This window comes from Tamandua tetradactyla, chromosome 5, assembly GCF_023851605.1.
Source record: "Tamandua tetradactyla isolate mTamTet1 chromosome 5, mTamTet1.pri, whole genome shotgun sequence".
NCBI lineage: Eukaryota > Metazoa > Chordata > Mammalia > Pilosa > Myrmecophagidae > Tamandua > Tamandua tetradactyla.
The window spans coordinates 9,796,900-9,824,693 of NC_135331.1; the positions used below are offsets into that span (position 1 = coordinate 9,796,900).

General features: G+C 38.3%; 1 protein-coding gene and 1 non-coding gene across 3 annotated transcripts in view; one reads left to right on the plus strand and one right to left on the minus strand.

Annotated features, from left to right (window-relative positions):
• MLXIP (MLX interacting protein) overlaps nucleotides 1–27,794 on the minus strand; it is a 97,998-nt gene that overhangs the window by 26,646 nt on the left and 43,558 nt on the right. The gene's annotated exons all lie outside the window — the stretch shown is intronic.
• Nucleotides 369–475, plus strand: LOC143685323 (U6 spliceosomal RNA). The gene has a single exon (XR_013176570.1). It is a non-coding gene; the product is annotated as a U6 spliceosomal RNA (small nuclear RNA).

The window sequence follows — 27,794 nt, forward strand, 5'->3', positions numbered from 1 at the left end:
AGTTTGGGGATTTTCTTCTTTTTCCTCCCCTCCTGATGTTTCACTTTTCCTTGATGTTTATGTCAAATATGGTTAAACTTCTGCATTGATAGGTAAAATTTCAGATTGTCCAACTAGCATCATCCTGTCATCCCAGACTTCTGTAATATCACAACAGCCAACAGGTGGTGCTGAACAAACACAAAATGAGTCCAAAATCAAAAACAAAACATAAACCATCCAACAGACAAATAAGGTGAAAAAGTATGAAAGATGTTTTTATGGTGACTGACACCTACCCATACACACATACAAACCTCATAGCAATTTCAAGTCAAGATCTGAAGAAGCAACATGCACAGTTCTATGCTATCAAGACAGTAAAGAGGGTGCTTACTTCGGCAGCACATATACTAAAACTGGAACAACACAGAGAAGATTAGCAGGACCCCTGTGCAAGGATGACATGCAAGTTCATGAAGCATTCCATATCTGTAAAAATGAGGGGGGGATTAAAACATTTTCAGACAAAAAAATCACTGAGAGAATTTGTGACCAAGAGACTGGCTCTGCAAGAAATACTAAAGGGAGCACTAGAGACAGATGCAAAAGACAGGAGAGAGAAGTGTGGAGAAGAGTGTAGAAATGAAGACTATCAGTAAAGGTAAAAAGAAGAAAAAATAGATATGACATATAAAAGGCAAAATGGTAGAAGAAAGCTGCCCTTACAGTAATAACACTAAATGTTAAAGGATTAAACTCCCCAACCAAAAACACAGACTGGCAGAATGGATTAAAAAAATAGGACCTATCTACATGCTGTCTACAGAGATGCATTTTAGACACAAGGATGAACATAGGTTGAAAATGAGAGATTGGGAAAAGATATTTCAGGCAAACAACAATCAGAAAAGAGCAGGAGTAGCTATACTAATATCCAATAAATTAGACTTCAAATGTAAAACAACTAAAAGAGACAAAGAAGGACACTATGTATTAATAAAAGGAACAATTCAGTAAGAAGACATAACAATCATAAATATTTATGCACCAAGCCAGAGCGCTCCAAAATACATGAGGTAAACACTGGAAACACTGAAAAGAGAAACAGACACATCTACCATAATAGCTGGAGACTTCAATTCCCCACTCTCATCAACGGACAAAACATCTAGACAGAGGATCAATAAAGAACAGAAATTTGAATAATACAATAAACAAACTAGACTTAGACATTTATAGAACATTACACCGCACAACAGCAGGATACATTTTTTTCTTAAGTGCTCATGGATCATTCTCAAAGATAGACCATATGCTGGGTCACAAAGCAAGTCTCAATAAATTTAAAAAGATTGAAATCATACAAAACACTTTCTCAGATCATAAAGGAATGAAGTTGGAAATCAATAATAGGTAGAGGGTTAGAAAATTCACAAATATATGGAGGCTCAACAACACACTCTGAAACAACCAGTGGGTCAAAGAAGAAATTACAAGAAAAATCAGTAAATATCTCGAGGCAAATGAAAATGAAAATACAACGTATCAAAATTTATGGGATGCAGCAAAGGCAGTGGTAAGAGGGAAATGTATTGCCCTAAAAGCCTACATCAAAAAAGAAGAAAGGGCAAAAATCAAGGAATTAACTGTTCACTTGAAAGAACTAGAGAACTGACTAACTAACTAACCCCAAAGCAAGCAAAAGGAAAGAAATAACGAAGATTACAGCAGAAATAAATGAAATTGAGAACATGAAAACTATCAAGAAAATCAACAAAACCAGAAGTTGGTTCTATGAGAAAATCGATAAGACTGATGGACCCTTAACAAGGTCGAAAAAAAGAACGGAGAGGATGCAAATAAATACAATCAGAAATGGAAGAGGAGACATAACTACTGACCCCACAAAAGTAAAGGGTAATGAGAGGATACTATGAACAACTTTACGCTAATAAACTAGACAACAAAGATGAAATGGACAATTTCTTAGAAAGGCATAAACAACCAACACTGACTCGAGAAGAAACAGATGACCTCAACAAGCCAATCACAAGTAAAGAAACTGAATCAGTCATTTAGAAGCTCCCCCCCAAAAAAAGTCCAGGAACAGATGGCTTCACATGTGAATTCTATCAAACATTCAAGAAAGAATTAGTACCAATCCTGCTAAAACTTTTCAAAAAAACTGAAGAGGAGGCAAGGTTACTTGACTCATTCTATGAAGTTAACAACACCCTCATACCAAAGCCAGACAAAGATACTACAAAAAAAGGAAATTACGGATAATTTCTCTAATGAATGCAAAAATCCTCAACAAAGTTCTTGCAAATCGAATCCAGCAGCACATTCACAGAATTATACACCATGACCACGTAGGATGCGTTCCAGGAATGCAAGTATGGTGCAACATAAGAAAATCAATTAATGTAACACACCATATTAACAAATCAAAGCAGAAAAACATGATCATCTCGACTGATGCAGAAAAGGCATCTGACAAAATTTAACAACCTTTCTTGCTGAAAACACTTCAAAGAATAGGAATAAAAGGGAACTTCCTCAACATGACAAAGAGAATATATGAAAAACCCACAGCTGACATCATTTTCAATGGGAAAAACTGAAAAATTTCCCCATAAGATCAGGAACAAGACAAGGATGTCCACTAACACCGCTGTTATTCAACACTGTGTTGGAAGTTCTAGGCAGAGGAGTAAGACAAGAAAAATAAATACGAGGCATCAAAATAGGAAAGGAAGAAGTAAAACTCTCACTGTTGGAAGATGATATGACACTATATGTCAAAAACCCTGAAAAACCCATAGTAGCCATTTTTCTTTAAGATGACTGTATAATGATACAGCTTTCACAATGTGACTATGTGAGTGTCGAAACCTTGTGTCTGACGCTCCTTTTATCTAAGACATTGACAGATGAATAAAAAAATACGGATTAAAGATAAATAAATAATAGAGGGAACAAATGTTAAAATAAATTGAGTAGATTGAAATACTAACGAACAATGAAAGGGAGTGGTAAGGGGTATAGAAAAAAAGGGGGAACAAAGGTTAAAATACATTGAGTAGATGGAAATACTAGTGGTCATTGAGGGGGAAGGGTAAGGGATATGGTATGTATGAGTTTTTTCTTTTTAGCTCTTTCTCTGGAGTGATATAAATGTTCTAAAAATGATCATGGTGATGAATATAGTACCATGTGATGATATTGTGAGCCGCTGATTATATACCATGCACAGAATGCTTCTATGTTAAGAAAGTTCATGTTTGTATGCTGTTTTGGTTTGATAACAAAAAAATAAATTTAAAAAAGACATTAAAGAGGAAAAAAGGCTTCTATAGACAAATATGTCTGAAAACTGCTGAGATAAATTTCTTTATTGATGGGCTTTTTAGAGCCTTTAATATGCTAGTGTGCACTGTCAACCTTCAAGGATCGGAAGCAGAGAAAATTCCTATGCAGAGATTCACAAACCAAAACAGCACTGGAATCTTTTTCATAGGGTAACCAAAGGCTAATCAAAAAAAAAAACATGCTAAAAAAAGCTACTCTAAAAGTTCACCTATTGGGTAGATGGAAACACTAGTAGTCAGTGAGAGGGAGGGTAAGGGGTATGGCATGTATGAATACACACCTATATGATGATATTGTGAGCCATTGATTGTACACCATGTATGGTATGTACGGCGTGTGAAGATTTCTCAATAAAAATATTTTTAAAAAATTTACCTAAAAGGGAACCTGAAATGGGATGGGAGAGCAGCAGCTCCTTAGCAGAGCTCTAGCATCCTGTTTAGCCCTTCCCCAGTTTAGCCCATTTTCTGGTGTTGTTGATTGGGGTGCCTCATAGACTAAACTTGGGCACATATGATATCCCTTCTTTAGAGTGTAATCAGCAACACATTATGAAAATCTCTGTAAAACCAAGGACTTTCCCCCAGTAGATGACAGCCCTCTTCCTGCAGTAATCTCTCAAACCCACCCCTCTTGTCTGCCCTTGCAGCTCTTTGGGCTTGCCCCAGTCAGGACAATGATCTCCCAGGACTGGATTTACTCACTTACCTGAACCTCCTCCAAGCTTTGACCACTGACTTATCTCAGTGTTGCAAGCACAGTACCTGGAAAATGGCAAGTGCTAAATGCAGAGTTATTGAGTGGGAAACTTTGTCATGAAAAAAAAAAAATCTTCATACTACACAGCATGACTATCCTTCGTGGAAGGTAGGTTCCTGATGTGAAACAGGAAATTCACAGTACAAGAAACTTCTCTTCCAAAACTTCTGTTGGGCGGAATGGAAAAACTAAGAATTCTTCAGAGGTCTAGCAAGACACTGCTTTGGAATGGAAATTAAACTGCAAGCCTTGCACAGACAGTAGCTGAAATTAAGAACATAGGGAAAGCATAGAAGTGAAGGGGGAGGACTGAGTTAGGACTTTTGGATTCAGTCATCTCAAATTGGATTTTGTTTCTGAGCTGATGTGAAAGGATTATGTGCCCTAGAAAAAAGTCATGTTTTAATCCTGATCCATCTTGCAGAGGCAGCCATTTCTTGTAATCCCTAGTCAACTACAGGTTGGAAACTTGATAATATTATCTCCACAGAGACGTTGTGGGTCTTAATTTTTTTTTGGTATGCTCTATGGTGGGGGTCACATTTCATTCTTTTTCCATGTGAGTATCCCCTTATTGCAGCACCATTTGCTGAAATTGTTTGTTTGTTTGTTTGGTTTTTCGGTTTGTTTGTTTGTTTGTTTGTTTGGGAATTGCATGGACCAGGAATTGAACCTGGGTCTCTCACATGGCAGACAAGAATTCTACCACTGAACTACCCTTGTACTCCCTGGGTATTAACCTTTGATTAGGGGGAGATATGACTCCACCCGTTTCAGGGAGGTCTTGATTAGTTTACTGGAATCCTTCAAAACAGGAAACATTTTGGAAAGAGCTAGAGAGTCATGGGAACCACAGAGCCCAAGCAGCCAGAGACCTCTGGAAATGAAGGAAAATGCCCCCAGGGGAGTTTCACGAAACAAGAAGCTTGGAGAGAAAGCTTGCAGGCATTGCCATGTTCTCTATGTGCCTTTCCAGTTGAGAGAAACCATGGATTTCATCAGCCTTTCTTGAGTGAAGGTAATCTCTTCTTGGTGTCTTAATTTGGACATTTTTATAGACTTGCTTTAATTGGGACATTTTCACAGCTTTAGAACTGCAGACTCCCAACTTAATAAATTCTCCCTTTTAAAAGCCATTCTGAGGGGGTACGAGGGTAGTTCGGTGGTAGAATTCTCACCTGCCGAGCAGGAGACCCAGGTTCGATTCCCAGCCTATGCACTTTCCAAAAATACAAACAAACAAAATTCAACAGATGGTGCTGTAATAACGGGATACGCACACGGAAAAAGAATGAAATGTGACTCCGCCATACAGCATACAAAACAAAAACCAACCAAACAAAAAACAACCATTCTGTTTCTGGTGTATTGCATTCTAGCAGCTAGCAAACTAGAACAGCTTCTAACTCCTAGTCAGACCATTGCCTCTTCTCCCAAAGGCAGAGGGCTTATGGGATCTCATATTACAGGTCCAGAACACTGGTGGAGTCACATTTATTCATTCAACCATATTTGTTTGTTGTGGAGTAAAATTTCTGCATCAGTTCTTATGCTTCTGGGAGGGATATCCATTAATAAAACATTCCTGGCCCCGCCCGTCTCCTTCTTCCCCCACAGACGGGTACAGTTGATCATGTCACTAATGAGCATGGAAGAACAAACTGGGTGTGTGTGGAAACTCTGAGGTTCAGACCACATTCTCAAATATCAGCTTTATCAAAAATAAAAATTTATTGTTTATAATAAATTTATAAACAGTACTTGACCACCATCTGCTGACTTGAACTCAGGCAAAGAAGAGAAGTCTAATGAGCTGGCATCGACGTGAGCAAAAATAACTGTGAATCTTATTAGAGGGCAACTAACCATTGTCTATCAATATTTTAAATGCACATATCTTTAACCTGAAATTCTACTTCTAGAAATTGATTCTATAGACTCACTTGCACATGGGCGCTAAGACATAGAAGGACATTAAATTGCAGCACTGTTCGTGGCACCAAAAGACTGGAAATGACCTAGATATTCATCAAACGGATCCAGTTAAATAAACTATGGCTTGCCAACATGGTGGAACATTGGAATAATTGAAAAAAAAAAACACATTTTTTATGTGCTGATACACAGGCAAGAGTTACAAGATGGATTAAGTGGGAGGGGGGCAAGGTAGCAAGATAAGATAAACAGTATGGCTCCCATTTGTATAAACAGGAACACACAAACATGTATGCATGTAGACACACAAAGAAAGAATAATACACAAACTACAGGTAACAGCAATACAGAAGTTCCCCTACGGAGAAATGAACTGAGAAGAGATCCAATGACGAGATTTAGTTTCACTGTTTACTTTTTTTGTACTGTTTATTAAATATAACATGGGAATATACTTTTTTCCAAAATAAACAAAGAAAAATAGTCCAGGCCCGGTCTAAGAATTTACAAGGCTGACAGTTTACTAGGGAGGCAATTAACCACACAGATATAAAATCTGTGAACAAGCCAATTCTGTGCCTAAATCCAAATATGAGAATAATAGCTGTGAAGTGGTTTTCTTTAATGAGTGAGTGGGTAAATGAATGCTCAGACTGGGAGACTGGTCTCTCTTCCAGGACTACAATTCTTTTTCTTCAAAAGAGTGATCTTTTCCTGGGGATCTGGGACTGGTCCCATCGATTGGTGGGAGCCAAAACTAACAGGCTCCAGACAGACAAAGGTTCATTGAGGAGCCAAGACGTGGGGAGCAGCCACAGACAGAGGAACGGCAGGAGGGCGGGCGGTAAGCCCTCTCTCGTGGGCCGCACACCCGGCAGAGAAGCCCTCCTGGAAGGAGCTCCTGTGTCTCGGGCCCTGCTCCCACGCCCACATGTGGGCAATTTTGCCAGTGCCTGGCTGGCATTCATCCTGCCTGTGGGTCACTTGGTGTCTTTATCTTTCCTGACATTCAAAGAAAGTCCTATTGGAGATTCCTGCAGGCTCTGAGGGCTACGGCAACAAGGCAATAGAGGCTCCTGAGGTCCTCGCTCCAGGTGTGTCCTACTGACCAGGTGAGTCAACAGAGAGGCACTGAGAGAGACAGCAGTAAGTGCTTGCACAGGTGGGTGTCCTGGTGGGCACAGGTGGCCACCTGCCTGAGCATGTGTGTTAAGTATTTACATCTGTTTTGTGTAAAAAGCAGGAAGTAATCATTTCCCTGACCATCAGAACCAGGGCAACCTGAAGGAGGAGATGCCAGGAAACATCGACTACCTACCACGGTGGCTTCTGCACCCTGACAGTGAACTCTAGCGACCTGCATCCTTGTTGAAAGCATTTCTTGCCTGTGTTCCAGCCTTCTGCTAAGGACAGATGCCACGATGCTTAGGTGCTTTCTAATCAAATAAAGAAAGTAAAGTGGTCCCTACTTCTGGACAAGTTATATAACCTGCCTGAGCATCCCCCCTCTATAAAATAGTGATAATACCCACTTCACAAGCAGGAAGGAAAGGGCCGAACTCTCTGCCTGGCACACAGTAAGAGCTGGGAGAATATGTCGCATGTTCTTGCGTTCTAGTTGAATTTGGCATACATTTCCGAATTTTAATTGAGTCTTGGGCATGTTCCTGAGTTTTAAAGCTTTGAGTTTCCTATCAGATTCTAACCATAACTGGATTTTCAGGAGGAACAAGGATGCCAAGGTAAGGCACTATTTAAAACCATAGCATAGCTTTATTTGCCAGGAAAAGGAAACCTGAATCTAGAATGCTCCTGCTTCCTCTGACTGAACTAGACTCATAATAGTAAGAAAGTATATTTCACTTCAATTTGTATTATTTGTTAATAAAATTGAATATTTAAAAAATATGTTTATTAGCCATTTGTCTCTTATTTTATGAACTGTTTGTTCATGATCTTTTTTTGTTTCTTTATTTTGAAATAATTATAGACTTATAGGAAGTCACAAAAATAATACAAAGAGTCAGGGTACCCTTCACTCAGGTTTCCCTGGTGGTGGCATCTTGTATAGTGGCAGTACAGTATCAAACCAGGAAACTGGCTTTGGTAGATTATTAACTAGATTACAGATTTCATTCTGTTTTTGCCATCCATTGAAATGTTAGTTTTTTCTTGCTATTTTATATTTGTAGTATTATAATATTAATGATATTAATCCTTTGTAGCTAATGTTTTTGCAAATGGTCCCCTTAGTTTTTTTTTGCTGTCTTTTACTACTTTTTATAGTACACTTTTGAATAAATGGGTCATATATTTATGTAGTCATAACTTCCCTTACAATTTCTTTTATTGCCTCCCTGGCTGCCCACCCAGCCCACTCAGAGATTTAATTTTCATGTTTCTTTTCTAGCTTTACTGATTTTTTAAAAAAATACATATACCCACATTGAAAGAAAATTCAAACAATACAGAACAGCACTAAGAATGAAATCAAAGTCACCTGCAATCCCACCACTTAGAAATAACCACTGTTTAAATTTTGAAGATTATATATATATGAGTGTGTATAAACGCAAATAAATATATACATATATGAATAAGTATAACATTTAAATAAGTGGGATCATACTGTTATTGATTTATAACCCTTTTTACACTGTCACAGACATCTATTATGCCAATATAGTTTTACATTATTTTTGCTAACTACAGAATATTCTGCTGTATATAATTATCAAAATATACTAAATGATTTCACCATAAAGAGATAACGCATTTATATTTATGGCCTGTGCTGTTTATTTTCCACTACTATAAATAATGCTGTGATGAATAACCTGGTATTGAATATCTGCGTGCAATTGTGTAACTCTTTCTGTAGGATAAATTCCTAGAAATGGAAAAGCTGAATCAGAGGGTATGTGTACATTTACAGTTCTGTTATAGTCAAAGAATCTTTCAAAATTTCTATCAGTTTACACTCCCAACAGAAGGCCTATTTTCTCAAACTATCACCATATTAATTATTATTAATGTTTGCTAATCTGAAAAATAAAAAAATATTTTTTTATGTTTATGTTTTTGTATTTATTAGCTAGTTAGACTTTTTTTTTTACGTTAATTGTCAACATATCTTTGGCTCATTTTCTGTTTTTCTTGTTCAGGAGCAGTCGTAACTTGGAGGAAACAGCTGCAATGCATACCACAGAGTTAATAAACCCTGTCTCAACTGTTATGTTTGTCTTGACTATGTTTGTATTGACTGCATATGATGGACTTTATTTTGTTTTTTGCTGAACTTAACTTTTTAATATATGGCCGGTTTCTGGTTTTTAGGTTTGTTTTTTTTTTTCTATTTTCAGTAGAAACTTTTCATGAATGTAGTCAAATTTAAAAAGGCACTTCTTTTATATTTCTGGGTTTTATGCCATACTTTAAAAAGGTCCTTCTCACCCCTATACTACAAAAACACTTATCTATGTTTTCTTCTAGCATTTTCACAGCTTCAGTTTTTATATTCAAATCTTTGCTCCATCTGGAATTATTTTGGAACAATAAGGGATATAAGGACCTTGCTTAGTTAACGGTTCCTGCCTATTTACTAAATAAATCTTTCCCAAGTTAGACAACTACTATCTTCACCATATACTACACTCCCACATACAGACTTGGGACCACTTCTGAACTCCCTACTTCCGTGCACATGTTTTTTTTTCTGTGTGTGCGCGCATGTTTTTAATGGTTTCACTTTCTATATTCAACTCTGATACACCTGGGAGGAATCAATTTAATTGCTTAGACAGCTCACCCAAATAAATTCCAACTAGCTATAGAACTGTCTCATCTTCTTCCCCCTACCAATTAAGACACTTACATTAACATGTATTAAAACACTAAGGTTTGTTCTCAGGCTATGTTACACCAATTTGTGTCCACTCTTGTATTAGTATCACACTGACTGAGTAATTCTAACTTTATATTACGGTTCACTATCTGGGTAAGGTTAGTCCCCATCATTACTTTTTTTTTTTACATGGGCAGGCACCGGAAATCGAACCCAGGTATCTAGCATGGCAGGTAAGAACTCTGCCAGTGAGTCACTGTGGCCCGCTCCCCATCATTACTTTTTAAACAAATTTTAGAATTCCTGCCTATTTATTCTTCCGTTTGAACTTTACAATCAAGTTGTCAAATCTCAAAAGAAAACTATTCTGGTATTTTGTTTGGTATTGCACTTAATTTATAAATTAATATAGGCTGCACTGACCATTATAATTTTGTCACTTCCATCCTAGATCCTGGCATATTTCTCCACTTATTCAAGCCATTTAAGCCTATCTAAAAAGTCAGAGAAATCTGAAGCTGCCTGGGTTTTCTATAATTTTTTTTCAGATATGTCCTTCACATTTCTCATCATACAACTTTTACAAAGTTTTTAAATAATGCAAAAAGAAAATTTAGATAGAAAAATCAGCAAAACAAGCTAGCATAGCTGTACCACCCAAGCACAAACACTCTCCACATTTCATTGTATCCAACATAGCATCACCTGGCTAATATGGCAATTGTCACCCTCACCCTGATCCAAGTGGGTAAACCAGGCACACAGGTGAGAAGTTTCTACTATGTTTAGGATTAGGAATAACTACCCCCAAAGAATACAGCCTTTCTCTAGTACTTCATCACCAACTGAAAAGGTAATTGGTAGATTCAAATATTCACAAAAGTAAGATTTTTACTGAAAGAACAAAAAACTCCACCCATCTTCAGACATCTGGCCTAAATAGGAGGTAAATCAACAGAGTTTTCCATCTAGAGTGTATATCTGGAGGCACAGCCTCTAGAAACTGGATACCAGACATATAATAGAAGGGGGCTCAAGCTTGGAAACGTCTTGGGGTTCCTTTGAACACTGGCAAGAAATAAATTGTTATCACCACTATTAGTCATTCTCAAGACACTGGAAGCTGCGTAACCTACTTAAAGTCATAGAAATCTGAAGCTTTTTGATGCATTTCAAAAGGATAAGGTACCACTTTTCAGGCAACCAAAACTATAAATAAACTTTAAAAGCATTGCCTCTTTCTAAAATCAGCTTTAACCATTAAAGAAAACCTATGGAATCTGTTCTCTATTGAATTTGAGACACCACATCTTTTTTTTTTCTGAAATATTTTTATTGATAAATCTTAACACACAAACATTCCATACATGGTGTACAATCAATGGCTCCCAATATCATCACATAGTTGTGTATTCATCACCATGATAATTTTTTAGAACATTTGCATCACTCCAGAAAAAGAAATAAAAAGAAAAAAAAAACTCATATATACCTTATCCCTTACCCCTCCCTCTCACTGACCACTAGTTTTTCCATCTATCTTTTTTTATTTTAACCTTTGTCAGCCCCTACTATTTGTTTACTTTTTATCCATATTTTTTATTCATCTGCCCAAACCCTAGATAAAAGGAGCATCAGACACAAGGTTTTCATAAGCACATAGTCATTCTGTAAAAGCTACATCATTACACAATCAACTTCAAGAATCAAGGCTACTGGAACACAGCTCTACAGTTTTAGGTACATCCTCCTAGCCACTCCAATACACCATACACTAAAAAGGGATATCTATATAATGCATACACATAACCTCCAGGATAATCCCTCAATTCTGTCTGACGTCTCAGCCACTGAAATTTTATTGTCTCATTTCTCTCTTCTCCCTTTTCATCAAGAAGACTTTCTCAATCCTGTGATGCTGGAAACCCCACATCTTGACTTTGGTAATATCTAGGGCCACAGAGACTTTACCATAAGTTAAACGAAATCCATATGGGTGCACTGATCAAATTCTAACCTTTCCAGGGCTAGAGGTAGTTGTTAATTTTACATACTACTTATTATAATATCCTAATCAACAAGGTGCTTCAAAAAGGAAAAGGCTGTGCCAAATAGATGGAGGTGGCTGAAGGATACACTAACTATGAATTACAATGGTGAACTGTGGTATATTCATATGATTGAATGTTGTGCAACTACAGAAAGGAATGAAATCATGAGGCATGCAACGACGTGAGTGAATCTGGTGGACATTATGTGATACAAAATAAGCCAGAAACAAAAGAGCAAATATCATATGGCCTCTTTTTAAAAATATAAGAAAACCGGGGCCTAGGTTGTAAACTCTTAAAGAAGTCACATTTAATCTGGAGCTATAATTGCTATTTCTAGATTATGAGAGGCTGTGTGCTATATACATATAACCTGGTATTTCCTTGGAACTTTGGGTACCTTTGTGACACCTAAGATTCAGAGTAGGAGCTCTGCAAGTCTGAAAGTCAGCATTACCACATACGTTAAAGAAACTGAAAAAGAGATCAGGCTTCAATTAGAGATAAGAATGAAACCAATAATACCAGGACAAAGGCGAAGCAGAAATCAGGGGTACAGAAGACATTATTTACATTTTAGAACTTCATCTACCCAATGAGACCAAAGCAAGAGAGGTTTATTTTGTCTAAACCCTACATTTTCTGTAGCACATAATCTAACTCAATCTGTCTGGACTGATCAGTTAAACAACCCAAACACAAGGAGCCCAGAATGGGAATGAGGGCTTGTAGTTCTGTAGCTTATTATAATTCCTGGATACATCTTGGAGTATGTTGAGCAGATAATTAAAAAGCTTTGGCAGGGTGCATGGGTGGTTTAGTGATAGAATGTTCGCCTTCCAACGTGGGAGACCCAGGTTCGATTCCTGGACCATGTATACACTCCCCCCAAAAATACTGGTAAAGTCCCTTGAGGGATGGGAGAAAAAATATGAACTTGGTTTACCACTGGGGAAACTCCTGATACTGTCTCAAACTGACTCCCAAGTCAATAGGCTAAGCCCTTGAGGCTTGTTCTTTTTAAAAATTTTTTCATTAAGAAATCTTCATATACATACAATCTGTCCACAGTATATAATAAATGGCTCACGATACCACCACATAGTTGTGTATCAACACCGCGATCATTTCTAGAACATTTGCATTACTCTAGAAAAAGAAATATAAAGGAAAAAAACTCATACATTCCATACCCCTTGGCTCTTGACCTCACTGATAACCAGTATTTCAATCTACTCAATTTTTAAAAACTTTTTTTATTGTATAATATAACATATATACAAAGCAAAGAAAGTAAAAAAGCAATAGTTTTCAAAACGCTCTTCAACAAGTCAATCTACTCAATTTTTTACCCCTTATCCCCACGTATTATTTATTTATTTATTTTTCCTGACTTTTTTTTCCATTTGTCCATACCTTGGAGAAAAGGAATATCAGATATAAGGTTTTCACAATCACATGGTCACACTGTAAATGCTATATAGTTATACAACTGTCTTCAAGAATCAAGGTTGACTTCCGGGTCAAGATGGCGGCTTAACAATGTGCGCATTTTAGTTCGTCCTCCAAAACAACTACTAAATAACCAGAAACAGTACAGAACAGCTCCTGGGACCATGTCAGTGATCAGACACACACAGCGTACCCCATATTGGACCAGCTGGACCAGATGCAAGCCCCCACAGAACCGTGAGTTCCCCAAGCCGCAGTGGCTGGTGCCCCTCCCCCACAGGCTGTTTCCCAGAGGGGAAAGGAAAGGACTTTACCAGCAGCAGGGACTGAGCAAAATCAAACGTCAATTGTAGAATTAATTAACAAATTCTGACTACTAAAAATAGGCCCCCAGCTCAGGGGATCCTGGTCAAAGCGGAGATTGCTCATTTTTGCCCTGGCACAAAGGGGGCAGGGCTGACGGAAAAAGGGGGAAAAAAAAGAAGGAAACAGAAGTTTTCGTGGCTGTGTTTCTACAAAGGCTTGACTGCCTTTGGATATAGCGGCAGGACTTCTCAGGCTGCAACAGCCTCAGGCATAGGCAGAAGTGAGCTCTTTTGGGGGCTTGTCTGGAGGCTGTGCCTTCCCCAGGGGAGGGTGAAGCCCAACTCAGGTGGAATCCCTCCCTCAAGGAATTCAGACACCAGGGCTTGGTAATTTGAAGCCATTAAAACCAGCCTACAACCTCTCTTCTGTCTCCACCACGCCCCCAGTAGGGAGAGTCTGCCAAAGTTAAAGGTACAGCATCATCTTATGCTGGTGGGACCTGCAGGCAGACGAGCGTCACATACTGGGCAGGATAAGAAAAACAGAGTCTAGAGACTTCACAGGGAAGTCTTTCAACCTGCTGAGTCTCACCCTTAAGGAAAACCGATGCAGGTGACTCTTTCCACCTGATAGGAGGCCAGTTTGATCTGGGAAAACCCGGCTGAGGTCTATAATATCTAAATAGACCATCCTAAGGGTGGGGGAGAAAAGGCATCATACAAGTAGGGCAAGAAACAAGAAAACAAGAACTGAAAAATTCTCTTCTGTTAAACAAAACCTAAGCTAGAGGTCCAGATAAAGCTGAACAGAATGTCAAAGAACAGATAGACAACAAATTTATCCAGCAAGAAAACCCTAGGTAAAAGAAGTGCAAGCAATCTCCAGAATAAACTAATTAAGGTAATTAAATGCCTAGACACCAGCAAAAAATAACAAATCACACTAGGAAAATTGAAGATACGGCCCAGTCAAAGGAACAAATTAACACTTCAAATGATATACAGGAGCTGAAACAATTAATTCAGAATATACGAACAGACATGGAAAACCTCATCAAAAACCAAATCAATGAATTGAGGGAGGATATGAAGAAGGCAAGGAATGAACAAAAAGAAGAAATGGAAAGTCTGAAAAAACAAATCACAGAACTCATGGGAATGAAAGACAAGGTAGAAGAGATGAAAAAAACAATGGAAACCTACAATGGTAGATTTCAAGAGCCACAACATAGGATTAGTGAACTGGAGGGTGGAATATCTGAAATCCGACAAGAAAAAGAAAATATAGGGAAAAAAATGGAAAAATATGAGCAGGGACTCAGGGAATTGAAAGACAATATGAAGTGCACGAATATACATGTTGTGGGTATCCCAGAAGGAGAAGAGAAGGGAAAAGGAGGAGAAAAACTAATGGAGGAAATTATCACTGAAAATTTCCCAACTCTTATGAAAGACTTAAAATTATAGATCCAAGAAGTGCAGCGTACCCCAAATAGAATAGCTCCAAACAGACTAACTCCAAGACATTTACTAATCAGAATGTCAGAGGTCAAAGAGAAAGAGAGAATCTTGAAAGCAGAAAGAGAAAAGCAATCCATCACATACAAGGGAAGCCCAATAAGACTATGCGCAGATCTCTCAGCAGAAACCATGGAGGCAAGAAGACACTGGGATGATATATTTAAATTATTAAAAGAGGAAAACTGCCAACCAAGAATTCTATATCCAGCAAAATTGTCCTTCAAAAATGAGGGAGAAATTAAAACATTTTCAGACAAAAAATCACTGAGAGAATGTGTGACCAAGAGACCAGCTCTGCAAGAAATACTAAAGGGAACACTAGAGACAAATACGAAGACAGAAGAGAGAGGTGTGAGGAGTGTAGAAAGGAAGACTATGAGTAAAGGTAAAAAGAAGGAAAATTAGATATGAATATAAAATCCAGAAGGCAAAATAGTAGAAGAAAGTACTACCCATGCAGTAATAACACTGAATGGTAATGGATTAAACTCTTCAATAAAAGACATACTCTGGCAGAATGGATTAAAAAACAGGACCCATCTCTATGCTGTCTCTACTCAAAGGACATGAGGGCAAGGACACAAATGGACATTTACACACCAATGTTTATAGCAGAATTATTTACAATTACCAAGAGATGGAAGCAGCCAAAATGTCCATCAATAGATGGTTGGCTAAACAAACTGGCATTTACATAAGATGGAATATCATGCAGCTGTAAGACAGAATAAAGTTATGAAGCATGTAACAACATGAATGGACCTTAAGAACTTTATGCTGAGTGTGCTTAGCCAAAAACAAAACGACAAATACTGTACGGTCTCACTGATATGAACTGACATTAGTGAATAAACTTGGAATATTTCGTTGGTAACAGAGATCATCAGGAGATAGAAATAGGGTAAGATACTGGGTAACTGGAGCTGCAGGGAGACAGATTGTGCAACAGGACTGAATATAAAAACTCAGAAATGGACAGCACAATATTACTTAACTGTAATACAATTATGTTAAAACACTGAATGAAGCTGAATGTGAGAATGATAGAGGGAGGAGGGCTGGGGGCACAAATGAAATCAGAAAGAAAGATAGACGACAAAGATTGAGATGGTATAATCTAGGATTGTCTAGAGCATATAATGATATTGACTAAATGTACGAATTTTAAAAATGTTCTTGCATGAGGAAGAACAAAGGAATGTCATTACTGCAGGGGGCTGAAAATAGATGGTAATATTTTAAAATTTCAACTTATGTGTAAGACTAAAGCAAAAAAATGTTTATTTGGTACAGGATTTATATTTTGACTAGTGCATTTCCTAATATAACTTATGTAGATAGCTTGGTTGAATAACATAAGTACATGGAACCTTGGGTAAGACATGAGATTTTGTTGGTTTGTCCAGCTAGATGCCCTGATAAATCCCAGAGTGATTTGATCAGTGAGCAGAAAAGTATATGCAAAGTCCCCTTTGGGGAATGGTGAGAACGAGGGAAAACTCAACTTCCCCAAGTTGAATTCTTGATATTCTCAGGAGCAGTGTGGGCAACCAAAGCTATAGGCTGAGCCCCTAGTCTTGGGGTTTGTTCATATGAAACGTAACCCCACAGGGATAGGTCAAGCCTACTTAAAATCAGGCCTAAGGGTCACCCCCAAGAGAACCTCTTTTGTTGCTCACATGTGGCCTCTCTCTCCAGCCAACACAGCAAGCAAACTCACCGCCCTCCCCCTGTCTATGTGGGACATGACTCCCAGGGGAGTGGATCTTTCTGGCAACGTGGGACAGAAATCCCAGAATGAGCTGACATTCAGCATCAAGGGATTGAGAAAAACTCTAGAATGAGCCGAGACCCAGCATCAAGGGATTGAGAAAATCTTCTTGACCAAAAGGCGGAAAATGAAATGAGACAAAGTGTCAATGGCTGAGAGATTCCAAACAGAGTCGAGAGGTTATCCTGGAGGTTATTCTTACCCATTAAGTAGATATCACCTTGTTAACCAAGATGTAATAGAGAAGCTGGAGGGAATTGCCTGAAAATGTAGAGTTGTGTTCCAGTAGCTATGTTTCTTGTGATGATTGAATAATGATATAGCTTTCAAGATGTGACTGTGTGATTGTGAAAACCTTGTGTCTTATGCTCCTTTTATCTACCTTGTCAACAGATGAGTAGAACATATGGAATAAAAATAAATAATAGGGAGAACAAATGTTAAAATAAATTTAGTTTGAAATGCTAGTGATCAATGAAAGGGAGGGGTAAGGGGTATGGTATGTAAAATTTTTTTTTCTGTTTTTGTTTTATTTTTCTGCTGTCTTTTATTTCTTTTTCTGAACTGATGCAAATGTTCTGGGAAATGATCATGATGATGAATATGCAACTATGTGATGATATTGTGAATCGCTGAGTGTATGTGTTGGGAATGTTTGTGTTTCTTTCCTGTAATTTTTTTTTAATTAATAAAACATTAAAAAAAAAAAAGATTCAAGGTTACTGGAAAAGTATTTGCAAAGCCCCCTTGGGGAATGGTGAGAATGGGGAGAAATTCAGCTTCCCCAAGTTGAATTCTTGATATTCTCACAAGCAGTATGGACAACCAAAGCTATAGGCTGAGCCCCCAGTCTTGGGGTTTGTTCATATGAAACTTAACCCCACAAAAGATAGGTCAAGTCTACTTAAAGTTTAGGCCTAAGAGTCACCCCAAGAGAGCCTCTTTTGTTGCTCAGATGTGGCCTCTCTCTCTCCAGCCAACACAACAAGCAATCTCACCACCCTCCCGTCTACATGGACATGACTCCCAGGGGTGTGGATCTTCCTGGCAACATGGGACAGAAATCTTAGAATGAGCTGAGACTCAGTATTAAGGGATTGAGAAAAACCCTAGAATGAGCTGAGACTCAGCATTAAGGGATTGAGAAAACCTTCTTGACCAAAAGGGAGAAGAGTGAAATGAGACAAAGTGTCAATCGCTGAGAGATTCCAAACAGGGTCAAGAGGTTATCCTGGAGGTTATTCTTATACATTAAGTAGATATCATCTTGTTATTCAAGATATAATGGAGAGGCTGGAGGGAACTGCCTGAAAATGTAGAGCTGTGTTCTAGTAGCCATGTTTCTTGAGGATGATTGAATAATGATACAGATTTCACAATGTGACTTCGTGATTGTGAAAACCTTGTGTCTGATGCTCCTTTTATCTACGTTGTCAACAAACGAGTAGAACATATGGAATAAAAATAAATAATAAAATCGACTTCCGGAGAAGATGGCGGCTTAGTAAGACGCGCGGGTCTTAGTTCCTCCTCCAGAACAGCTACTAGGGGAGTAGAAACGATACACAACAGCTCCCGGAGCCACGACAGAGATCAAGAAGAGAGCGTACCCCATTCTGGAACGGCTGACTGGCTGGGAGAACCCGCTCTGGTGAGATCGCCGAGGGGTGCAGGCTTCCCCGGGCCTGGGCGGCAGGCGGCCGGAGTCCCTCCCTCCCTCCTTCCCGGGCCGGCTGGGAGAATTGGACAGGCGATCCACTCAAGCCGCGGCGGCTGGTGCCCCCCACCACGCGCAGCCCCCTGGACCAGCTGGGAGAATTGGATCGGAGATCCGCAGGCCACGGAGAATGGTGACCGGGGTCCCTTCCAAACACGTGGCTTCCCAGTCCGGCTGGGAACGGTGCACTGCCCCGGGCCGCGGCGGCTGGCGCCCTCCCGTCACACTTGGCACCCCAGACCGGCTAGGAGATTCGGACGGGTGCTCTCCTGGGTTGTGGCAGCCGGCGACCCTCCCCGCGTTCGGATCCCCGGGCCGGCTGGGAGATTCGGATTGGTACTCTTCCAAGCCGCTTCGGCTGGCGAATCTCCCCCATGGCGAGAGTTTTCCAAAGTTAAAGGACCCACAGCATTTTTACTGGTGGGACCCGCAGACAAAGGAGTGCCATGAGCGCCACCTACTGGGCAGGATAAGAAAAACAGAACCCAGAGATTTCACAGAAAAATCTTTCAACCTGTTGGGTCCAACACCCAGGGAAATCTGACTAAATGTCCAGACGCCAGCAGAAGATAATGGATCACACTCAGAAAATTGAAAATATGGCCCAGTCAAAGGAACAAATCAATAGTTCAAATGAGATACAGGAGCTGAGACAACTAATGCTGAATATACGAACAGAAATGGAAAACCTATTCAAAAACAAAATCGATAAATTGAGGGAGGACATGAAGAAGACATGGGCTGAACAAAAAGAAGAAATAGAAAAACTGAAAAAACAAATCACAGAACTTATGGAAGTGAAGGACAAAGTAGAAAAGATGGAAAAAACAATGGATACCTACAATGATAGATTTAAAGAGACAGAAGATAGAATTACTGATTTGGAGGATGGAACATCTGAATTCCAAAAAGAAACAGAAACTATCAGGAAAAGAATGGAAAATTTTGAACAGGGGATCAGGGAACTGAAGGACAATATGAAGTGCACAAATATACACGTTGTGGGTGTCCCAGAAGGAGAAGAGAAGGGAAAAGGAGGAGAAAAACTAATGGAAGAAATTATCACTGAAAATTTCCCAACTCTTATGAAAGACCTAAAATTAAAGATCCAAGAAGTGCAGCGCACCCCAAAGAGAATAGACCCAAATAGGCGCTCTCCAAGACACTTACTAGTTAGAATGTCAGAGGTCAAAGAGAAAGAGAGGATCTTGAAAGCAGCAAGAGAAAAACAATCCATCACATACAAGGGAAACCCAATAAGACTATGTGTAGATTTCTCAGCAGAAACCATGGAAGCTAGAAGACAGTGGGATGATATATTTAAATTACTAAAAGAGAAAAACTGCCAACCAACACTCCTATATCCAGCAAAATTGTCCTTCAAAAATGAGGGAGAAACTAAAACATTCTCAGACAAAAAGTCACTGAGAGAATTTGTGACCAAGAGACCAGCTCTGCAAGAAATACTAAAGGGAGCACTAGAGACAGATATGAAAAGACAGAAGAGAGAGGTATGGAGAAAAGTGTAGAAAGAAGGAAAGTCAGATATGATATATATAATACAAAAGGCAAAATGTTAGAGGAAAATATTATCCAAAAAGTAATAACACTAAATGTTAATGGACTGAATTCCCCAATCAAAAGACATAGACTGGCAGAATGGATTAAAAAACAGGATCCTTTCATATGCTGTCTACAGGAAACACATCTTAGACCCAAAGATAAACATAGGTTGAAAGTGAAAGGCTGGGAAAAGATATTTCATGCAAATAACAACCAGAAAAGAGCAGGAGTGGCTATACTAATATCCAACAAATTAGACTTCAAATGTAAAACAGTTAAAAGAGACAAAGAAGGACACTATATACTAATAAAAGGAACAATTAAACAAGAAGACATAATAATCAGAAATATTTACGCACCGAACCAGAATGCTCCAAAATACGTGAGGAATACACTGCAAACACTGAAAAGGGAAATAGACACATATACCATAATAGTTGGAGACTTCAATTCACCACTCTCATCAATGGACAGAACATCTAGACAGAGGATCAATAAAGAAATAGAGAATCCGAATATTACTATAAATGAGCTAGACTTAACAGACATTTATAGGACATTACATCCCACAACAGCAGGATACACCTTTTTCTCAAATGCTCATGGATCATTCTCAAAGATAGACCATATGCTGGATCACAAAGCAAGTCTTAACAAATTTAAAAAGATTGAAATCATACACAACACTTTCTCGGATCATAAAGGAATGAAGTTGGAAATCAATAATAGGTGGAGTGCCAGAAAATTAACAAATACGTGGAGGCTCAACAACACACTCTTAAACAACGAGTGGGTCAAAGAAGAAATTGCAAGAGAAATTAGTAAATACCTCGAGGTGAATGAAAATGAAAACACAACATATCAAAACTTATGGGATGCCGCAAAGGCAGTGCTAAGAGGGAAATTTATTGCCCTAAATGCCTATATCAGAAAAGAAGAAAAGGCAAAAATACAGGAATTAACTGTCCACTTGGAAGAACTGGAGAAAGAACAGCAAACGAATCCCAAAGCAAGCAAAAGAAAAGAAATAACAAAGATTAGAGCAGAAATAAATGAAATTGAAAACATGAAAACAATAGAGAAAATCAATAAGACCAGAAGTTGGTTCTATGAGAAAATCAACAAGATTGATGGGCCCTTATCAAGATTGACAAAAAGAAGAAGAGAGAGGATGTAAATAAATAAGATCAGAAATGGAAGAGGAGACATAACTACTGACCTCACAGAAATAAAGGGAGGTAGGTAATAACAGGATACTATGAACAACTTTACGCTAATAAATACAACAATTTAGATGAAATGGACGGGTTCCTGGAAAGACATGAACAACCAACTTTGACTCAAGAAGAAATAGATGACTTCAACAAACCAATCACAAGTAAAGAAATTGAATCAGTCATTCAAAAGCTTCCTAAAAAAAAAATCCAGGACCAGACGGCTTCACATGTGAATTCTATCAAACATTCCAGAAAGAATTAGTACCAACTCTCCTCAAACTCTTCAAAAAAATCGAAGTGGAGGGAAAACTACCTAATTCATTCTATGACGCCAACATCACCCTCATACCAAAACAAGGCAAAGATATTACAAAAAAAGAAAACTATAGACCAATCTCTCTAATGAATATAGATGCAAAAATCCTCAATAAAATTCTAGCAAATTGTATCCAACAACACATTAAAAGAATTATACATCATGACCAAGTAGGATTCATCGCAGGTATGCAAGGATGGTTCAACATAAGAAAATCAATTAATGTAATACACCATATCAACAAATCAAAGCAGAAAAATCACATGATCATCTCAATTGATGCAGAGAAGGCATTTGACAAGATTCAACATCCTTTCCTGTTGAAAACACTTCAAAAGATAGGAATACAAGGGAACTTCCTTAAAATGATAGAGGGAATATATGAAAAACCCACAGCTAATATCATCCTCAATGGGGAAAAATTGAAAACTTTCCCCCTAAGATCAGGAACAAGACAAGGATGTCCACTATCACCACTATTATTCAACATTGTGTTGGAGGTTCTAGCCAGAGCAATTAGACAAGAAAAAGAAATACAAGGCATCAAAATTGGAAAGGAAGAAATAAAACTATCACTGTTTGCAGACGATATGATACTATACGTCGAAAACCCGGAAAAATCCACAACAAAACTACTAGAGCTAATAAATGAGTACAGCAAAGTAGCAGGTTACAAGATCAACATTCAAAAATCTGTAACATTTCTATACACTAGTAATGAACAAGCTGAGGGGGAAATCAAGAAACGAATCCCATTTACAATTGCAACTAAAAGAATAAAATACCTAGGAATAAATTTAACTAAGGAGACAAAAAAACTATATAAAGAAAACTACAAAAAACTGCTAAAAGAAATCACAGAAGACCTAAATAGATGGAAGGGCATACCGTGTTCATGGATTGGAAGACTAAATATGTTAAGATGTCAATCCTACCTAAATTGATTTACAGATTCAATGCAATACCAATCAAAATCCCAACAACTTATTTTGCAGAAATAGAAAAACCAATAAGCAAATTTATCTGGAAGGGCAGGTTGCCCCGAATTGCTAAAAACATCTTGAGGAAAAAAAACGAAGCTGGAGGTCTCACGTTGCCTGACTTTAAGGCATATTTATGAAGCCACAGTGGTCAAAACAGCATGGCATTGGCATAAAGATAGATATATCGACCAATGGAATCGAATAGAGTGCTCAGATATAGACCCTCTCATCTATGGACATTTGATCTTTGATAAGGCAGTCAAGCCAACTCACCTGGGACAGAACAGTCTCTTCAATAAATGCTGCCTAGAGAACTGGATATCCATATGCAAAAGAATGAAAGAAGACCCATATCTCACACCCTATACAAAAGTTAACTCAAAATGGATCAAAGATCTAAACATTAGGTCTAAGACCATAAAACAGTTAGAGGAAAATGTACGGAGATATCTTATGAAACTTACAATTGGAGGCGGTTTTATGGACCTTACACCTAAAGCAAGAGCACTGAAGAAGGAAATAAATAAACGGGCGCTCCTCAAAATTAAACACTTTTTTTTTTTTTTTTTTTTTTAAAGAAAGACAGAGAAGGAAGGAAGGATGGAAGGAAGGAAGGGAGGAAGAAAGGGAAACATCTTTATTTTTATTATATTTTGTTTGTTTGTTTGTTTCTTACATGGGCTGGGGCCGGGAATCGAACCGGGGTCCTCCGGCATGGCAGGCAAGCACTCTTGCCCGCTGAGCCACCGCGGCCCGCCCAAAATTAAACACTTTTGTGCATCAAAGAACTTCATCAAGAAAGTAGAAAGACAGCCTACACAATGGGAGACAATATTTGGAAATGACATATCAGATAAAGGTCTAGTATCCAGAATTTATAAAGAGATTGTTCAACTCAACAACAACAAAAAGACAGCCAACCCAATTACAAAATGGGAAAAAGACTTGAACAGATACCTATCAGAAGAGGAAATACAAATGGCCAAAAGGCACATGAAGAGATGCTCAATGTCCCTGGCCATTAGAGAAATGCAAATCAAAACCACAATGAGATATCATCTCACACCCACCAGAATGGCCATTATCAACAAAACAGAAAATGACAAGTGCTGGAGAGGATGCGGAGAAAGAGGCACATTTATCCACTTTTGGTGGGAATGTCAAATGGTGCAACCACTGTGGAAGGCAGTTTGGCGGTTCCTCAAAAAGCTGAATATAGAATTGCCATACGACCCAGCAATACCATTGCTGGGTATCTACTCAAAGGACTTAAGGGCAAAGACACAAACGGACATTCGCACACCAATGTTTATAGCAGCGTTATTTACAATTGCAAAGAGATGGAAACAGCCAAAATGTCCATCAACAGACGAGTGGCTAAACAAACTGTGGTATATACATACAATGGAATGTTATGCAGCTTTAAGACAGAATAAACTTATGAAGCATGTAATAACATGGATGGACCTAGAGAACATTATGCTGAGTGAGTCTAGCCAAAAACTAAAGGACAAATACTGTATGGTCCCACTGATGTGAACCGACATTCGAGAATAAGCTTGGAATATGTCATTGGTAAAAAAAAAAATAAATAAATAATAATAATAATAATAATAATAATAATAATAAGATCGAGATGGTATAATCTAGGAATGCCTAGAGTGTATAAATAATAGTGAAATGTACAATGTATAAATTTTAAAAATGTTTTTGCATGAGGAAGAACAAAGGAATGTCATTACTGCAGGATGCTGAAAATAGATGATAATTAATACTTTAAAATGGCACCTTATGTTTGAGAGTAAAGCAAAAAATGTTTATTTGTTACAAAATTTATATTTTGACTAGAGCATTTCCTAATATAACTCATGTAGATAGTTTGATTGAATGTCATAAGTACTTGGAATCTCAGGTAGGACAGGAGATTTTGTTGGTTTGTCCAGAGTGATGCTCCGATGAATCCCAGAGTGATTTGATCAGTGACTGGAAAAGTATTTGCAAGCCCCCTTCGGGGAATGGTGAGAGTCGGGAGAAATTCAACTTCCCCAAGTTGAATTCTTGATATTCTCACAAGCAGTGTGGACAACCAAAGCTATAGGCTGAGCCCCCAGTTTCTTCATATGAAACTTAACCCCACAAAGGATAGATCAAGTCTACTTAAAATTTAGGCCTAAGAGTCACCCCCAAGAGAGCCTCTTTTGTTGCTCAGATGTGGCCTCTCTCTCCAGCTAACACGAAGAGCAGTCTCACCACCCTCCCCCTCTCTGCGTGGGACATGACTCCCAGGGGTGTGGATCTTCCTGGCAACATGGGACAGAGATCCTGGAATGAGCTGAGACTCAGCATCAAGGGACTGAGAAAAACCCTAGAATGAGCTGAGAATTAACATCAAGGGATTGAGAGAACCTTCTCCACCAAAGGGGGAAGAGTGGAATGAGACTAAGTGTCAATGGCTGAGAGATTCCAAACAGAGTTGAGAGGTTATCCTGGAGGTTATTCTTATGCATTAAGTAGATATCACCTTGTTGTTCAAGATGTAGCGGAGAGGCTGGAGGGAACAGCCTGAAAATGTAGAGCTGTGTTCTAGTAGCCATGTTTCTTGAGGATGATTGAATAATGATATAGATTTCACAATGTGACTTCGTGATTGTGAAAACCTTGTGTCTGATGCTCCTTTTATCTACCTTGTCAACAAACGAGTAGAATATATGGAATAAAAATAAATAATAAGATCGAGATAGTATAACCTAGAAATGCCTAGAGTGTATAATAATAGTGAAATGTACAATGTACAAATTTTAAAAATGTTTTTGCTTTAGGAAGAACAAAGGAATGTCATTATTGCAGGGTGCTGAAACATGATAATTAATACTTTAAAATGTCACCTTATGCGTGAGACTAAAGCAAAAAATGTTTGTTACAAAATTTATATTTTGACTACAGCATTTCCTAATATAACTCATGTAGATAGTTTGATTGAATGTTGTAAGTACTTGGAATCTCAGGTAGGACATGAAATTTTGTTGGTTTGTCCAGAGTGATGGCCCGATGAATCCCAGAGTGATTTGATCAGTGACTGGAAAAGTATTTGCAAGCCCCCTTTGGGGAATGGTGAGAGTGGGGAGAAATTCAACTTCCCCAAGTTGAATTCTTGATATTCTCACAAGCAGTGTGGACAACCAAAGCTATAGGCTGAGCCCCCAGTCTTGGGGTTTGTTCACATGAAACTTAACCCCACAAAGGATAGGTCAAGTCTACTTAAAATTTAGGCCTAAGAGTCACCCCCAAGAGAGCCTCTTTTGTTGCTCAGATGTGGCCCCTCTCTCCAGCCAACACGACGAGCAGTCTCACCACCCTCCCCCTCTCTGCATGGGACATGACTCCCAGGGGTGTGGACCTTCCTGGCAACGTGGGACAGAGATCCTGGAATGAGCTGAGACTCAGCATCAAGGGACTGAGAAAAACCCTAGAATGAGCTGAGAATTAACATCAAGGGATTGAGAGAACCTTCTGGACCAAAGGGGGAAGTGTGAAATGAGACTAAGTGTCAATGGCTGAGAGATTCCAGAGTTGAGAGGTTATCTTGGAGGTTATTCTTACGCATTAAGTAGATATCACCTTGTTGTTCAAGATGTTGCGGAGAGGCTGGAGGGAACTACCTGAAAATGTAGAGCTGTGTTCCAGTAGCCATGTTTCTTGAGGATGACTGAATAATGATATAGCTTTCACAATGTGACTGTGTGATTGTGAAAACCTTGTGTCTGATGCTTCTTTTATCTACCTTGTCAACAGATGAGCACAACATATGAAATAAAAATAAATAATAGGGGAAACAAATGTTAAAATATATATAGTTTGAAATGCTAGTGATCAATGAAAGCGAGGGGTAAGGGGTATAGTATATATAATCTTTTTTTTGTCTGTTTTCGTTTTATTTCTTTTTCTGAATTGATGCAAATGTTCTAAGAAATGATGAATATGCAACTAAGTGATGATATTGTGAATTACTAATTATATATGTAGAACAGAATGATCACATGTTAATGTTTTAGTTTGCTTATTAAATTTTTTTATTAATAAATAAATAAATTAAAAACAAAACAAAACAAATAAATAAATAAATAAATAATAGGGGGAACAATGCTAAAATAAATTTAGTTTGAAATGCTAGTGATCAATGAAAGTGAGGGGTAAGGGGTATGGTAGGTATAATCCTTTATTTTCTTTTCTGTGTTTGTTTTCTTTTTCTATTGTCTTTTTATTTCTTTTTCTGAATTAATGCAAATGTTCTAAGAAATGATGAATACGCAACTAAGTGATGATATTGTGAATTACTGATTATATATGTTGATGTTTTATTTGGTTTGTTAATTATTTTCATTAATAAATAAATTATAAAAAAAGAATCAAGGCTACTGGAACACAGGTCAACAGTTTCAAGTACTTTGCTCTAGCTACTCCAATACACCATAACTAAAAAGGGATATCTAAATAATGCATAAGAATAACCTCTAGGATAATCTCTCGAATCTGTCTGAAATCTCCCAGCTATTGAAACTTTATTTTGTCTCATTTCTCTCTTCCCCCTTTTGGTCAATAAGGCTTTCTCAATCCCATGATGCCTGGTCCTGGCTCATCCTGAGAGTCCTGTCCCACTTTGCCAGGGAGATTTACATCCCTGAGAGTCATGTCCCAGGTAGCTGGGAGGGCAGTGAGTTTACCTGCCAAGTTGGCTTATAGGGAGAGTTCACATCTGAACAATGAGGAGGTTCTCTGGGGTGTCTCTTAGATAATTATAAATAGGCTTAGCTTTTCCTCTGCAGAAATAAGTTTCACAGGGTCAAACCCCAAGGTCAAGGGCTCAGCCTATTGAATTAGTTGTCCCCACTGCTTATGAGAATATCAGGAATTCTCTGGATAGGAACATTTATCAATTTCCTCGTTCCTCACCAGTACCCCAAGGGAACTTCGCAAATACTTTTTTATTCTCTGCCCAAATTACTCTG